At 36.3% G+C, this 15,655-nt stretch overlaps 2 non-coding genes and 2 pseudogenes across 2 annotated transcripts; all 4 read right to left on the reverse strand.

The window, feature by feature from the left end:
• Positions 1-1,095: 1,095 nt before the first annotated feature.
• Positions 1,096-1,214, reverse strand: LOC142509816 (5S ribosomal RNA). Its single transcript, XR_012807967.1, has one exon. It is a non-coding gene; the product is annotated as a 5S ribosomal RNA (ribosomal RNA).
• Positions 1,215-1,897: 683 nt separating this feature from the next.
• LOC142514624 (5S ribosomal RNA) lies at positions 1,898-2,016 on the reverse strand. Its single transcript, XR_012810511.1, has one exon. It is a non-coding gene; the product is annotated as a 5S ribosomal RNA (ribosomal RNA).
• Positions 2,017-2,615: 599 nt separating this feature from the next.
• On the reverse strand, positions 2,616-2,734 carry LOC142511895 (5S ribosomal RNA; annotated as a pseudogene).
• Positions 2,735-3,410: 676 nt separating this feature from the next.
• On the reverse strand, positions 3,411-3,530 carry LOC142512675 (5S ribosomal RNA; annotated as a pseudogene).
• Positions 3,531-15,655: the final 12,125 nt, after the last annotated feature.

Consider the following 15,655-nt stretch of genomic DNA (forward strand, 5'->3'; position numbering starts at 1 on the left):
ATTATTATGCGTGAGATACAATAAAATGGAACCGAAATCGAATTTCGAACTTCCTAAGCGGATTTCTCGAGGAAACGAAAGCTTAACAGAAGGGAAAAATCGCAAATTAGAGGGTCCTAGAGAAGGAATTCGGCTAAAATCTCGCCAGCTTCTTGTTGAGTAATGAGTCTCGTTCGTTTGCCCGTTTACAATCAAATTAGGCTACAATTTTGTCCAAATCCGGCAGTGTTTGAGCTATGTTGATTTCACATGTCTTATCTAATCCTGATCGAGATTCAGATTATTTGAGCCGAAAATCGTCTGTCAACAAGTAATCAAAAATAGAAAAACATGAAAAGGGGTGTAACACGAGGACTTCCCATGGGTTCACCCATCATAGTACTGGTGCATAAGTTCAGGTATGATCGCACCCGATATTGAGTGGAATGTTTATTCTTATATCCCTCGAGTACGTGTGGAGCGGGCGGCGATGGACAACACGCGGCACTGCTCTCGCCCAATCAGAACCATGAAGTTAAGCGTTCTGGCGCGATGGCAGAGCTAGGATGGGTGACCTCCCTTGGAAGTCCTCGTGCCGTGACCGTTTACGTAAATTATGGATAAAAAAGTCAAAATAATTGTTTTTAATGAGTTAACCATCACCGCAGTAATATGCGTCATACCCTTCCGCACAGAACCGGCTCACGACGACAAAAATCGCTAAATGTTCCCAAAAAATAGAAAAAAAATCAGAAAAAGAAAATAGCGAATGTAAAGCTATTATTATGCCTGGGATACGATAAAATGGAATCGGAATCGAATTTAGAACTTCCTAAGCGGATTTCTTGAGGAAACGGAAGCTTAACAGAAACGAAAAATCACAAATTAGAGAGTCTTAGAGAAGGAATTCGGCTAAAATCTCGCCAGCTCATTGCGGAGTAATGAGTCTCGTTCGTTTGACCGTTAACAATCAAATTAGGCTACAATTTTGTCCAAATCCGACAGTGTCCGAGCTACGTTGATTTCACATTTCTTATCTGGTCTCGATCAAGATTCAGATGATTTGAGCCGAAAATCGTCTGTTAACAAGTAATCAAAAATAGAAAAACACAAAAAAGGGTGTAACACGAGGACTTCCCAGGGGGACACCCATCCTAATACTGCTCTCGCCCAAGCATGCTTAACTTCAGATTTCTGATGGGATCCAGTGCATTAGTGCTGGTATGATCGCTCCCGACATTGAGTGGGATGTTTATTCTTATATCCCTCGAGTACGTGTGGCGCGGGCGGCAATGGACAACACGCGGCACTGCTCTCGCCCAATCAGAACCATGAAGTTAAGCGTTCTGGCGCTATGGCAGAGATAGGATGGGTGACCTCCCTGGAAGTCCTCGTGTCACGACCGTTATGTAAATTATGGATAAAACAGTTGAAATAATTGTTTTTAACGAGTTAACCGTCTTCGGAGAAATATGCGTCATACCCTTCAGCACGAAACCTGCTCAAGACAACAAAAATCGCTAAATGTTCCTAGAAAATAGAAAAGAAAATAAGAAGAAGAAAATAGCGAATGTAAAGCTATTATTATGCCTGGAATACGATAAAATGGAACCGAAATCGAATTTCAGACTTCGTAAGCAGATTTCTAGAAGAAACGGAAGCTGAACAAAAGCGAAAAAAACGCAAATTAGAGGGTCTTGGAGAAGGAATTCGGCTAAAATCTCGCCAGCTCATTGCGGAGTAATGAGTCTCGTTCGTTTGCCCGTTTACAATCAAATTAGGCTTCAATTTTTTCCAAATCCGGCAGTGCCCAAGCTACGTTGATTTCACATGTCTTATCTGATCACGATCGTGATTCAGATGATTTGAGCCGAAAATCATCTGTCAACAAGTAATCAAAAATAGAAAAACACGAAAAGGGGTGCAACACGAGAACTTCCTAGAGGGTCACCCATCCTAGTACTGCTCTCGTCCAAGCACGCTTAACTTCGGAGTTCTGATGGGATCCGGTGCATTAGTGCTTGTATGATCGCACCCGACATTGAGTGGGATGTTTATTCTTATATCCCTCGAGTACGTGTGGAGCTGGCGGCGATGGACAACACGCGGCACTGCTCTCGCCCAATCAGAACCATGAATTTAAGCGTTCTGGCGCGATGACAGAGCTAGGATGGGTGACCTCCCTTGGAAGTACTTGTGTCGCGACCGTTTACATAATTATAGCTAAAACAGTCGAAATAATTGTTTTCAATGAGTTAACCGTCTCCGGAGTCATCTGCGTCATACCCTTCTGCACCGAACCGGCTCACGACAACAAAAATCGCTAAATGTTCACAGAAAATAGAAAAAAAATAAGAAGAAGAAAATAGCGAATGTAAAGCTATTATTATACATGGGATACGATAAAATAGAATCGGAATCGAATTTTGGGAAAGAATTCGGCTAAAATCTCGCCAGCTCATTGCGGAGTAATAAGTCTCGTTCGTTTGCCCGTTTACAATCAAATTAGCCGGCAATTTTGTCCAAATCCGGCAGTGTCCGAGCTACGTTGTTTTCACATGTCTTATCTGGTCCCGATCGAGATTCAGATGATTTGAGCCGAAAATCGTCTGTCAACAAGTAATCAAAAATAGAAAGGGGTGCAACACGAGGAATTCCAAGGGATTCACCCATCCTAGTACTGCTCTTGACCAAGCACGCTTAACTTCGGAGTTTTGATGGGATTCGGTGCATAAGTGCAGGTATGATCACACCCGACATTGAGTGGGATGTTTATTCTTATATCCCTCGAGTAGGTGCGGGCGGTGATAGAAAACACGCGGCTCTACTCTCGCCTAATCAGAACCATGAAGTTAAGCGTTCTGGCGCGATGGCAGAGCGAGGATGGGTGACCTCCCTGGCAGCCCACGTGTCGCGACCGTTTACGTAATTATGGCTAAAACAATCGAAATAATTGTTTTTAATGAGTTAACCGTCTCCGGAGTAATTTGCGTTATACCATTCTGCACAGAACCGGCTCACGACAAAAAAAATTGCTAAATGTTCCCAGAAAAGAGAAAAAAAATAAGAAGAAGAAAATAGTGAATGTAAAGATATTATTATGCGTGAGATACAATAAAATGGAACCGAAATAGAATTTCGAACTTCCTAAGCGGATTTCTCGAGGAAAAGAAAGCTTAACAAAAGCGGAAAATCGCAAATTAGAGGGTCCTAGAGAAGGAATTCGGCTAAAATCTCGCCAGCTTCTTGTGGAGTAATGAGTCTTGTTCGTTTGCCCGTTTACAATCAAATTAGGCTACAATTTTGTCCAAATCCGGTAGTGCTTGAGCTACGTTGATTTCACATGTTTTATCTAATCCTAATCGAGATTCAGATTATTTAAGCCGAAAATCTTCTGTCAACAAGTAATCAAAAATAGAAAAACACGTAAAGGGGTGCAACACGAGGACTTTCCAGGGGATCACCCATCCTAGTGCTGCTCTCAGGCAAAGCACGCTTAACTTCGGAGTTTTGATGGGATCCTGTGCATTAGTGCTGGTATGATCGCAACCCGACATTGAGTGGGATTTTTATTCTTATATCCCTCGAGTACGTGTGGAGCAGGCGGCGATGGACAACACGCGGCACTGCTCTCGCCCAATCAGAACCATGAAGTTAAGCGTTCTGGCGCGATGGCAGAGCTAGGATGGGTGACCTCCCTGGTAAGTCCTCGTGTCACGACCGTATACGTAAATTATGGATAAAGCAGTTGAAATAATTTTTTTTAACGAGTTAGCCATCTCCGGAGTAATATGCATCATACCCTTCCGCACGAAACCTGCTCAAGACAACAAAAATCGTTAAATGTTCCCAGAAAATAGAAAAAAATAAGAAAAATCAAATAGCGAATGTAAAGCTATTATTATGCCTGAATACGGTAAAATGGAACCGGAATCGAATTTCGGACTTCCTAAGCGGATTTTTCGAGGAAACGGAAGCTTAACAGAAGCGGAAAATCGCAAATTAGAGGGTCTTAGAGAAGGAATTCGGCTAAAATCTCGCCAGCTCATTGCGGAGTAATGAGTCACGTTCGTTTGCCCGTTTCAATCAAATTAGGTTTCAATTTTGTCCAAATCCGGCAGTGTCCGAGCTACGTTGCTTTCACATGTCTTATCTGGTCCCAATCGAGATTCAGATGATTTGAGTCGAAAATAGTCTGTCAACAAGTAATCAAAAATAGAAAAACACGAAAAGGGGTGCAACACGCACTGTAACGTCTCACTCATTTTAAAATTCCACTGGACATTTTTTTAAATAAAAGCTCGCATTTTCGAAATAACATTTAAAATAATCGTAATAATTTGACAGTAAAAAAATAACCAAACTCATCTACAATCATACGAAAACATAAACTAATAAAAATCTTAAAATCATCAACGTGTGAAAATATTCATTTCCTCCCAATCTCATAAATCGTAATGCGGAAAACATGTGGTCCTCGGGGTCGTGTCATCGCACCAGGTCTGCCTACTCAGAGTTCGGCACCTATAGTCTCCTCAACATTTAGCTCACCTGCATCACACATGCCTAGTGAGTCTAAAGAATCAACACACCTATACCAGGAATAACAAGTACATATACATAGCACACAGCAGTGAAAAATATCATACTCAACATATCTTTCATGAACTTAAAAGCATAACAGAAACGTGTATTGTAAAATCATAATGCCAACATACCTTTCATAAACTTTAAACATGATATAAACATGTCGTATCAAATCATATCGTATTAAATCATGTCATCATAACTTAAACATTTTCTTTTTAAACTGAATTCAGTTTATTAGTTGTGACTTTCATATCAGCTCTATCGATGGATCCATCTATAAAACCGTGGTACCCGGCGGCGGGGACATCAGCGACAGCATTACCCGTCCACTGAGCCTTGGCCTCAGCTCATCATATCTCATATCATGTCAATGGAAATACGATCGTCGGGCTCCCTCTGGGGCCTTCCTCCGTAAACGGGCTCCCTCTAGGGCCTTTTCCTCACGATATCTCCAATCCTATCATCGTATACATATACATCGTCAGTCACAACCAACTCCCATCCTTCAAAACATCATGATATTCACCACTTAATAAAAACATGCATATACGTAATTTTTTCCTTTAAACCAAGAATGCAACGTATATTTTCATAAAATATTAAAAATCGTGATCATGATGCATAAAACTTTAAAATATAGTAAATTTGTGCTCATGGCGCTGCCAGGACCAACATCTAACCCCGGGTGCAAAATGACCATTTGCCCCTAAAAACCCAAAAATTACCATTTTGCCCTTAGACGTATGACATTTTCTTAATTCCATTTAATCTAACATGTCCCAAATAATTATTTAAGCCTACAAAAATTTTCCCATATTTTTATTTGGCTGAAATCGATGAATTTTAAATTAATTTTTAAACATAACATATTAACGCGCTTTAATCCCGAATTAAACCAAACCTTAGCATAAAATTCCCAAATTAAAAACTTAGATTTCTTATAATAATTTGACTTTAAATATAATTTTTCATAATTTAATTAAGCTTAAATCTAGCGTTTCAATTAATTCTGTAATTAACGTTTCGTGTTGCGACTAAATCTCGGATAAATCCAAAACTCATTATTTTGATCCAAAGCTTACCCAAATTCCTTAAAATATCCCAAACATATTTAAAAGCATCCCTAGACGTAAACTCGAGCCCATTTTATAACTTAACCGAATTGTTTTAAAACTTGGACCGGTGTCCCGGTTTTAAGCCGAATCGACTCGAAACTTAACCGTATTTTTCCCAACTTTTTACCACACCTAATAAACACTTTAAAAGGCCTTATAACATCCAGACCCGTCGCTTAAACCATTCGATCAGGCCTTACAAGATGCTGGAAATCAGCCTCTTCCCCTTTCGCCTACCCTACTACACTACCTCCCTATTCTCGCGTCTTAGCCCAACACCGATGGAACCAGGCACGTATCAGCCTTTCCTAGACCACCATAGGGCTCCCTTGAACCTACTGCACCCACGCCATCAGCCTCGTGCATCAGGCGTAGATCACTCTATCGCTACACTCCCCACAACACCAATCGAACCCAACCTCGTCCAACTCTTCCCTTGCGGCTTCTAGGACAAGACCAGCAGCGTTCGTGCATTTCCAGACCATGGTTAAGACCCACCAGAGTCTATTCAAGGTCTAGAGTCGCCCTTGCACCACCCAGACTTCACCTACCCACCGATCTAGACAAAGAAAACGAGAAACCCCAAGCCGCTACACATCTCGGCCTTCACTCCAAACCTACCGAACCTTACACCAGCCTCATGACTCCACTAACCTGATCTAAACAGTCCCTTAGCATCAAAAAAAACGGCAGCCTCCTTGCACAATTCAAGAAAATGTGAGACTTGAAACAAAAAGAATGCAATAAACACAAGAAAATCAAAGATCTTCCATAGACAAGCTTGGATCGATACTTTTCATGCATGAACACCAAACTCAGTATATAAAACGTGTATGATGCAGAAGAATGATATAGAGCGTGCCTGGTGAAAATATTTCGCAAGAAAACCGAAGAACGGCGTCGGGAATCAAGTCGGAGAATTTTCTTACGCCTTGAATGGAAATGGCCGTGCTTTCAGCTGCTGGGATTTCTATTAAAATGTTGAGAGGGGATTGAGGGTGTCGGCTGATTGGGAAGGGTAATGTTAGGTGTAGTGGGTCCTTAGGGATTTATTATGTAGTTAATTAAAATATAATAGGCCATAAGTTGTTAATTAAAGATTTAAAAAGGATTTTAAAGCCCAACAAGCTTAAAAGTAGTCTCATTAAGTCCAAACACACTCCCGAAAAATATTTCGTGGTGTAAAGTTTTTTGAAAATATTAGCCGAACCCTCAAAAAAAATCCCCCGATTCGATAAAATTTGGCTGTACCGGGTAAAAATAAAATTTTGCGGATAAAAATACCAAATAAATCTCAATTCTTGAAAAATACCTTTAAAACATCTTATATTAATTAATAGAACTTAATCGTATAGTAAAAATATTTTCTTGAAAATTCTCCGGTCTCTGATCCTCGTTCGAGAGTCGAATCAACTTAAAAACCTTAATGCATGAACCTTATAAAATGTATGGAATAAATTCTACCATGCATGAATTAATGCATAAAATGCATAAAAATAATTAAACACAATTTAATAAAATAAAATAAATTTTATGCTTTAAAAAAATTTAATGAAATACCAAAGAATTTAATAATTTGCATGCATGTGGTTTACGTGGACTTTCCGATTTTCGGGACGTTACAATCTTCACCCCTTAAATTGAATTTCCGTCCGCGGAAATTCGCTTATCCTTGATAATCACAAAGTTTAGACTCTTAATTCTATAACCTCAATATTCCCACGTTTCCGCTGCGCTACTGTGATAAAATAATAAATCTTAGGATGTACTTATGTCTCCTCAATCCTAATTATTTTGCCTATTGAAATCCTTATTTGCGAATTGCAACCTAGAACGACTTATTGCGACTTAGTTCTATTCTACTCATGCCTCAAATTCCGACTTTTCTCAAACTCCCAATATTAGAAATGGCAGTTCGAATTTTATGTCGTCTTACTTTTCTTATACTATACCCGTAATGTTCATCAACTTATTACATTATCATTTATGCAACTTAAGAAATTTTAACACCAAGATTTTACTGATCGACTTATATCTTCGGTGATACACTTAAAAGTTAAACTTATCTCAAACCCATAATGATATTCGCCTAAGATCCTTGAATCGAATCTTATCTAAGCACCAAACTTACGTAACTTAATTATTTACAAGTACATCCCAAATATTAAATTGTTGCAAATCTTTAAATTCGAGTAGCGTTAATCCATAAAACTATCGAACTTCTACCTAATTAATAAAACACTTCTATCATCAATCACATGCTTAAACTATTTCTTCCCAATTACAATTTAGTTGAGGCTTAAGGCCCTTGGACTTTCCTCGTTGAAATGAATGTTGCATTCTTACGTATTCTCAATGCTTCATACATACTAGCGTATAAAACTTATTAAGTCATCCCATGGGAGCCTTAGACTAACTCTAATAAATCAACTTCACTTATACTCCATAGAGTTCTAGAATCCTCATATCAAGCTTTTTAGCTTTCCTCACTCGATAACAAATCTAATATTCATTAATTGATAACTTAGTTGAACAACAACTAATCTTTTTATTATATTATTATTATTATTTTTTCACCCAAAATTTTCGTATGAACACGTATTCCAATAAACTTAAAATCAAGCTTACGCGACCCAAATAGTAGTAGATAACATAATTCCAACACACTATTCACTTATTTCAAGTTTCTTAATAACTTACCAAAAATTCCTCAAGACGAGGTGTGGTACCCTCAATTCTTACAGGCATCTATCGAGTAACCTAACCATCAAACATACCCAACTTTCTTAGAAAAAATTTAAATTCCAACAAAGATATAATTAAACTCTTAAGATCATGATTAAAACTTATGTACATCAAACCTTAAGTCCTCAAAAATAGTTAACTTAATGTCTAATCTGTAACTGACTAAATGATCACTTTACCTTAAATTTATTACTCTAAATTCTTAATTTTTTTCCATTGTTCTTATTCCAGTTAACATTTAGATTTTTCAAGCCCAATATTGAATCTCCTACAATGCCCTTGATTGTCATTTCCTTATTACATTATAACCCAGATTATAACCAAGTTCTAATTATCTCTTCAAGCTTAAATAACCGAAAAGTCTTATCATTTAAACCATTCAATTCTCACTTACTGCTAAACAAATCCCTAAATTTCTTAAAAATTTCAAAATTAGTTCTTACTTTCCTCGAATATTATCCGAATTTGTTCTTAATCTCGAGAATCCAAAAATTACCCATAAGTTCTTGGCGTTCCTAATCCCATTTTATAGGTTTCTCGTAACATAAAATTCAATAATCTTAACTTTATTAGACCCAAGATCAATTCTCATAACCTCGAAAATTACTGATTTTACCCAAGTGTTCCTCAAAAGTTCGAATTTTAATCCTCAAAATTTCAAAATTTACAATTTGGTCTTTAAAATTGTCAAAGATTACAATTTTGGCTTTATAACTCCTCGAAATTTGCATTTTTTTCCATAAAATTTTCGACTTGGCCTCATTAAACCTTAAAATTCTCAAAACTAAAAATTTAATCCCAAAGTTTGGTAAATTCGAAATAGTCCCTTAGAATTTTATTGTTGCACTCAGGTCCTCAATTATTGGTATTACAATTAGGTCCTTTAAATTCTCAATCAATTCAATTAAATCCTTAGGTCCCATTAGGTAGAGCATGCATCCTAAATAAATTCTACGTTTTTATACTTACAAAGATCGTCGTAGTTTTCGAATCATTAATCCTTGTATGGATTCATCAAAAATTAATTCAACTAGCAACCACGAACTATCAATAATTTCTTAGAAATTCTACAAGTCCCAAAAGCATTCATAACTTTCAAGATTAACTTATTACCCCAAAGAGTAGAACATCAGTACTTCTAACCTAAAAATCGGTATAATCAAATCATTATCCACTTCTCCTAAAGACCAATATTCGAATTCTTAGACACGTCCAATTCCAAACGTAACCAACATGCAGTTTAATCTAGTTTTTAAAACAGTAAATCCTTAAATCATAAAAGCAGTTAAACATATACCATAAATCATCATAAAGCGTAAATCATGTTAACATGCAGGTGATATGAGTAAAACATTGAAAACATTGAAATCATAAAAGCTTCGAGACTTGAGGCTTGAAGACTGAGCTGCAGAAACTGGCGGTGGCACAACCCTATACATGGCCCTTCCTCTGATACCAACTGTAACGTCTCACTCATTTTTAAAATTCTACAGGACATTTTTTTTAAATAAAAGCTCGCATTTTCGAAATAACATTTAAAATAATCGTAATAATTTGACAGTAAAAAAATAACCAAACTCATCTACAATCATACGAAAACAAACTAATAAAAATCTTAAAATCATCAACGTGTGAAAATATTCATTTCCTCTCAATCTCATAAATCGTAATGCGGAAAACATGTGGTCCTCGGGTCGTGTCATCGCACCAGGTCTGCCTACTCAGAGTTCGGCACCTATAGTCTCCTCAACATTTAGCTCACCTGCATCACACACGCCTAGTGAGTCTAAAGAATCAACACACCTATACCAGGAATAACAAGTACATATACATAGCACACAGTAGTGAAAAATAACATACTCAACATATCTTTCATGAACTTAAAAGCATAACATAAACGTGTATTGTAAAATCATAATGCCAACATACCTTTCATAAACTTTAAAACATGAATATAAACATGTCGTATCAAATCATATCGTAATAAATCATGTCATCATAAACTTAAACATTTTCTTTTTAACTGAATTCAGTTCATTAGTTGTGACTTTCGTATCAGCTCTATCGTATCAGCTCTATCGATGGATCCATCTATAAAACCGTGGTACCCGGCGGCGGGGACATCAGCGACAGCATTACCCGTCCACTGAGCCTTGGCCTCAGCTCATCATATCTCATATCATGTCAATGGAAATACGATCGTCGGGCTCCCTCTGGGGCCTTCTCCCGTAAACGGGCTCCCTCTAGGGCCTTTTCCCTCACGATATCTCCAATCCTATCATCGTATACATATACATCGTCAGTCACAACCAACTCCCATCCTTCAAAAACATCATGATATTCACCACTTAATAAAAACATGCATATACGTAATTTTTCCTTTAAACCAATCATGCAACGTATATTTTCATAAAATCTTAAAAATCGTGATCATGATGCATAAAACTTTAAAATATAGTAAATTTGTGCTCATGGCGCTGCCAGGACCAACATCTAACCCCGGGTGCAAAATGACCATTTTGCCCCTAGAAACCCAAAAATTACCATTTTGCCTTAGACGTAAAATTTCACGTTTTTGACATTTTCTTAATTCCATTGACTCTAACATGTCTCAAATAATTATTTAAGCCTACAAAAATTTTCCCATATTTTTATTTGGCTTAAATCGATGAATTTTAAATTAATTTTTAAACATAACATATTAACGCGCTTTAATCCCGAATTAAACCAAACCTTAGCATAAAATTCCCAAATTAAAAACTTAGACTTCTTATAATTATTTGACTTTAAATATAATTTTTCATAATTTAATTAAGCTTAAATCTAGCGTTTCAATTAATTCTGTAATTAACGTTTCGTGTTGCGACTAAATCCCGGATAAATCTAAAACTCATTATTTTGATCCGAAGCTTACCAAATTCCTTAAAATATCCCAAAACATATTTAAAAGCATCCCTAGACGTAAACTCGAGCCCATTTTATAACTTAACTGAATTGTTTTAAAACTTGGACCGGTGTCCCGGTTTTAAGCCGAATCGACTCGAAACTTAACCGTATTTTTCCCAACTTTTTACCACACCTAATAAACACTTAAAAGGCCTTATAAACATCCAAACCCGTCGCTTAAACCATTCGATCAGGCCTTACAAGATGCTGGAAATCAGCCTCTTCCCCTTTCGCCTACCCTACTACACTACCTCCCTATTCTCGCGTCTTAGCCCAACACCGATGGAACCAGGCACGTCTCAGCCTTTCCTAGACCACCATAGGGCTCCCCTGAACCTACTGCACCCACGCCATCAGCCTCATGCATCAGGCGTAGATCACCCTATCGCTACACTCCCCACAACACCAATCGAACCCAACTCGTCCAACTCTTCCCTTGCGGCTTCTAGGACAAGACCAGCAGCGTTCGTGCATTTCCAGACCATGGTTCAGACCCACCAGAGTCTATTCAAGGTCTAGAGTCGCCCTTGCACCACCAGACTTCACCTACCCACCGATCTAGACAAAGAAAACGAGAAACCCCAAGCCGCTACACATCTCGGCCTTCACTCCAAACCTACCGAACCTTACACCAGCCTCATGACTCCACTAACCTGCTCTAAACAGTCCCTTAGCATCAACAAAACGGCAGCCTCCTTGCACAATTCAAGAAAATGTGAGACTTGAAACAAAAAGAATGCAATAAACACAAGAAAATCAAAGATCTTCCATAGACAAGCTTGGATCGAAACTTTTCATGCATGAACACCAAACTCAGTATATAAAACGTGTATGATGCAGAAGAATGATATAGAGCGTGCCTGGTGAAAATATTTCGCAAGAAAACCGAAGAACGAGCGTCGGGAATCAAGTCGGAGAATTTTCTTACGCCTTGAATGGAAATGGCCGTGCTTTCAGCTGCTGGGATTTCTATGAAAATGTTGAGATGGGATTGAGGGTGTCGGCTGATTGGGGAGGGTAATGTTAGGTGTAGTGGGTCCTTAGGGATTTATTATGTAGTTAATTAAAACATAATAGGCCATAAGTTGTTAATTAAAGATTTAAAAAGGATTTTAAGCCCAAAAGCTTAAAAGTAGTCTCATTAAGTCCAAACACACTCCCGAAAAATATTTCGTGGTAAAGTTTTTGAAAATATAGCCGAACCCTCAAAAATCCCCCGATTCGATAAAATTTGCTTACCGGGTAAAAATAAAATTCTGCGGATAAAAACCAATAAATCTCAATTCTTGAAAAATACCTTTAAAACATCTTATATTAATTAATAGAACTTAATCGTGTAGTAAAAATAATTTTCTTGAAAATTCTCCGGTCTCTGATCCTCGTTCGAGAGCGAAATGCAACTTAAAAACCTTAATGCATGAACTTATAAAATGTATGGAATAAATTCTACCATGCATGAATTATGCATAAAATGCATAAAAATAATTAAACACAATTTAATAAAATAAAAATACATTTTATGCTTTAAAAGAATTTAATGAAATACCAAAGAATTTAATAATTTGCATGCATGTGGTTTACGTGGACTTTCCGATTTTCGGGACGTTACAATCTTCCCCTCTTAAATTGAATTTCGTCCGCGAAATTCGCTTATCCTTGATAATCCCAAAGTTTAGACTCTTAATTCTAGAATCTCAATATTCCACGTTTCCGCTGCGCTACTGTAATAAATAATAAATCTTATGATGTACTTATGTCTCCTCAATCCTAATTATTTTGCCTATTGAAATCCTTATTTGCGAATTGCAACCTAGAACGACTTATTGCGACTTAGTTCTATTCTACTCATGCCTCAAATTCCGACTTTTCTCAAACTTCCCAATATTAGAAATGGCAGTTCGAATTTTATTGCGTCTTACTTTTCTTATATATACCCGTAATGTTCATCAACTTATTACATTATCATTTATGCAACTTAAGAAATCTTAACACCAAGATTTTACTGATCGACTTATATCTTCGGTGATACACTTAAAAGTTAAACCTTATCTCAAACCCATAATGATATTCGCCTAAGATCCTTGAATCGAATCTTTATCTTATAGCACCAAACTTACGTAACTTAATTATTTACAAGTACATCCCAAATATTAAATTGTTGCAAATCTTTAAATTCGAGTAGCGTTAATCCATAAAACTATCGAACTTCTTCTACCTAATTAATAAAACACTTCTATCATCAATCACATGCTTAAACTATTTTCTTCCCAATTACAATTTAGTTGAGGCTTAAGGCCCTTGGACTTTCCTCGTTGAAATGAATGTTGCATTCTTATATTCTCAATGCTTCATACATACTAGCGTATAAAACTTATTAAGTCATCCCATGGGAGCCTTAGACTAACTCTAATAACAACTATCACTCTATATATCATTGATAACTTATGTTGAACACAACTAATTCTTTTTTATTATTATTATTATTATTTTTTCACCCAAAATTTTCGTATGAACACGTATTCCATAAACTTAAAATTCAAGCTTACGCGACCCAAATAGTATTAGATAACATAATTCCAACAAATATTCACTTATTCTCAAGTTTCTTAATAACTTACCAAAAATTCCTCAAGACGAGGTGTCTACCTCAATTCTTACATGCATCTATCGAGTAACCTAACCATCAAACATACCCAACTTTCTAGAAAAATTAAATTCCAACAAAGATATAATTTTAACTCTTAAGATGATTAAAACTTATGCTACATCAAACCTTAAGTCCTCAAAAATAAGTTAACTTAATGTCTAATCTTGTAACTTGACTAAATGATCACTTTACCTTAAATTGTTATCACTCTAAATTCTTAATTTTTTCCATTGTCTTATTCCATTAACATTTAGATTTTCAAGCCCAATATTGAATCATCCTACAATGCCCTTGATTGTCATTCCTTATTACATTATAACCCAGATTATAACCAAGTTCTAATTATCTCTTCAAGCTCAAATAACCGAAAAGTCTTATCATTTAAACCATTCAATTCTCACTTACTGCTAAACAAATCCCTAAATTTCTTAAAAATTTCAAAATTAGTTCTTACTTTCCTCGAATATTATCCGAATTTGTTCTTAATCTCGAGAATCCAAAAATTACCCATAAGTTCTTGGCGTTCCTAATCCCATTTTATAGGTTCTCGTAACATAAAATTCAATAATCTTAACTTTATTAGACCCAAGATCAATTCTCATAACCTGAAAATTACTGATTTTACCCAAGTGTTCCTCAAAAGTTCGAATTTTAATCCTCAAAATTTCAAAATTTACAATTTGGTCCTTAAAATTGTCAAAGATTACAATTTTGGCTTTATAACTCCTCGAAATTTGCATTTTTTTTCCATAAAATTTTCGACTTGGCCTCATTAAACCTTAAAATTCTCAAAACTAAAAATTTAATCCCAAAGTTTGGTAAATTCGAAATAGTCCCTTAGAATTTTATTGTTGCACTCAGGTCCTCAATTATTGGTTTACAATTAGGTCCTTTAAATTCTCAATCAATTCAATTAAATCCTTAGGTCCCATTAGGTAGAGCATGCATCCTAAATAAATTCTACGTTTTTATACTTACAAAGATCGTCGTAGTTTTCGAATCATTAATCCTTGTATGGATTCATCAAAAATTAATTCAACTAGCAACCACGAACTATCAATAATTTCGAAATTCTACAAGTCCCAAAAGCATTCATAACTTTCAAGATTAACTTATTACCCCAAAGAGTAGAACATCAGTACTTCTAACCTAAAAATCGGTATAATCAAATCATTATCCACTTCTCCTAAAGACCAATATTCGAATTCTTAGACACGTCCAATTCCAAACGTAACCAACATGCAATTTAATCTAGTTTTTAAAACAGTAAATCCTTAAATCATAAAAGCAGTTAAACATATACCATAAATCATCATAAAGCGTAAATCATGTTAACATGCAGGTGATATGAGTAAAACATTGAAAACATTGAAATCATAAAAGCTTCGAGACTTGAGGCTTGAAGACTGAGCTGCAGAAACTGGCGGTGGCACAACCCTATACATGGCCCTTCCTCTGATACCAACTGTAACGTCTCACTCATTTTTAAAATTCTGGACATTTTTTTTAAATAAAAGCTCGCATTTTCGAAATAACATTTAAAATAATCGTAATAATTTGACAGTAAAAAATACCAAACTCATCTACAATCATACGAAAACATAAACTAATAAAAATCTTAAAATCATCACGT

This window comes from Primulina tabacum, chromosome 10 (assembly GCF_025594145.1).
Source record: "Primulina tabacum isolate GXHZ01 chromosome 10, ASM2559414v2, whole genome shotgun sequence".
NCBI classification, from domain to species: Eukaryota; Viridiplantae; Streptophyta; class Magnoliopsida; order Lamiales; family Gesneriaceae; genus Primulina; species Primulina tabacum.